The following is a 2,563-nucleotide window of genomic DNA, read 5'->3' as shown; positions in this document are numbered from 1 at the left end:
GGAGCACAGAACAAAGGAAAAGCACATACTTTGTAACATATTAATTTCAACTTTTCCTTGCCGACTGATGAATTGCTTTCAAAATGCTTGACTTGTCTTTTGAAACTAAAAACTTTGTTACTAAATGGACATGAAAATGCCAGAATTACCAGTTTTTTACAACCTTTTAATTGCCGACTGATTTTTCCAGCCCATGAATGGTTTGGACCATTTCGTAGGTTGCTGACCAATAAATATTGATAGTAATTAAATGTACAAAGTAAAAGTCAATATTTCATAACATATTTATGTCTATCTTTTCTTGCAGATGATATTATTGCTGACTGATGAATTGCTTTCAAAATGCTTTAAATGAACAAAATCTTGCATCCTTTCAATATAGACCTTTTTTGTCTGACATGATCGACTACTACAGTGACGAGGATGTGCCGTTCCGGGTTGCACAGGACAAAGAAAAAGCACATACTTTGTAATGTAACATATAAATGTCAACATTTCCTTGGAGATGAAATTTTTGCCGACTGATGAATTGCTTACAAAAGGCTTAAATTATCTTAAGAAACTTAACCAGTATCACTAGAAGAAACAAAATAAAGACCTTTTTTGTCTGACATGATCGACTTACTTCAGTAACGAGGTTGTGCAGTCTGTGTTGCACAGGACAAAGGAAAAGCACATTTTTGTAATGTAACATACTAATGTCAAATTTTCCTTGGAGATGAAATGAATTGCTTTCAAATTATCTTAAGAAACTTAACCAATATCACTAAAAGTAACAAGCAAATGCAAAACAAATATAAGCGGTCTACAACCTTTAAAGCTGCACTCTCACACATTGACCGATTGCAAAAATTAATTGTCTAGAAATGAGCCATTTGAAGTTCATGAGAATTAAATTGTATCGCAAATCAAACGGGACGATGACGAATCCCGGGCCTTACAATGATAACGGATGGGTGCTCTCCGCGAGGTGTTTTTTCCAGCCCATGAATGGTTTCGACTATTTCGTACGTGGTTGACCAATAAATATTGATAGTAATTAAACATACAAAGTAAAAGCCCATATTTTATAACTCAATCTTTTCTTGCAGATGAAATTATTGCCAAATGGTGAATTGCTTTCAAAATGCTTGACTTGTCTTTAGAAACTAAAACTATTTTACTGAATGGACATGAAAATGCAAAAAATACCAGCGTTTTACAAGCTTTAAAGCTGCACTTTCACACATTGACAGATTGCATTATTTTTTCTCTTGAAATGAGCCATTTGTTCATACTTTCATGTAAACCTTTCTTGTCTATCATGACCGACTATTAGAGTGACGAGAATGTGCCGTTCCGGGTGGCACAGGACAAAGGAAATGCACATGAATTGCTTTCAAAATGCTTGAACTATCTTAAGAAACATATAAAAATATCACTTAAAGAAACAAAATAATGCGAAATAATTTAAGCGTTTAACATCCTTTAAAGCTGCACTCTCACACATTGACCGATTGCAAAAATTAATTGTTTTGAAATGAGCAATTTGTGGATCCTTTCAATATAAAACATTCCTATCTAACATGACCGACTACTACATTGACGAGGATGTGCCATTCTCCGGAAACGGATGGCACAGAACAAAGAAAAAGCACATACTTTGTAACATATTAATGTCAAATTTTCTTGGAGATGAAATTATTGCTTGGAGATGAATTAAAGCTGCACTCTCACACATTGACCGATTGCAAATATTAATTGTCTTGAAATGAGCCATTTGAAGTTCATGAGAATTAAATTGTATCGCAAATCAAACGGGACGATGACGAATCCCGGGCCTTACAATGATAACGGATGGGTGCTCTCCGCGAGGTGGTTTTTCCAGCCCATGAATGGTTTCGACTATTTCGTTCTTGGTTGACCAATAAATATTGATAGTAATTAAATATACAAAATAAAAGCCCATATTTCATAAATCAATCTTTTCTTACAGATGAAATTATTGCCGTATGATGAACTTCTTTCAAAATGCTTGACTTGTCTTTAGAAACTAAAACTATTTTACTGAATGGACATGAAAATGTAAAAAATACCAGCGTTTTACAAGCTTTAAAGCTGCACTTTCACACATTGACAGATTGCATTATTTTTTCTCTTGAAATGAGCCATTTGTTCATACTTTCATGTAAACCTTTCTTGTCTAACATGACCGACTTACTAGAGTGACGAGAATGTGCCGGGTGGCACAGGACAAAGGAAATGCACATGAATTGCTTTCAAAATGCTTGAACTATCTTAAGAAACATATAACAATATCACTTAAAGAAAATGCGATAAATTTACGCGTTTTATATCCTTTAAAGCTTTACTCTCACAAATTAACCGATGGCAAAAATTTATTGTTTTGAAATGAGCAATTTGTGCTATGTTACTGCATGGACATGAAAATGCAAAAAAATTAAAAGCGTTCTACAACCTTTAAAGCTGCACCCTCACACATTGACCGATTGCAAATATTAATTGTCTTGAAATGAGCCATTTGTAGTTGATGAGAATTAAATTTGTAACGAAAATCAACTGG

Source organism: Mya arenaria, chromosome 2 (assembly GCF_026914265.1).
Source record: "Mya arenaria isolate MELC-2E11 chromosome 2, ASM2691426v1".
Taxonomy (NCBI): domain Eukaryota; kingdom Metazoa; phylum Mollusca; class Bivalvia; order Myida; family Myidae; genus Mya; species Mya arenaria.
This window is presented reverse-complemented; position numbering follows the sequence as displayed.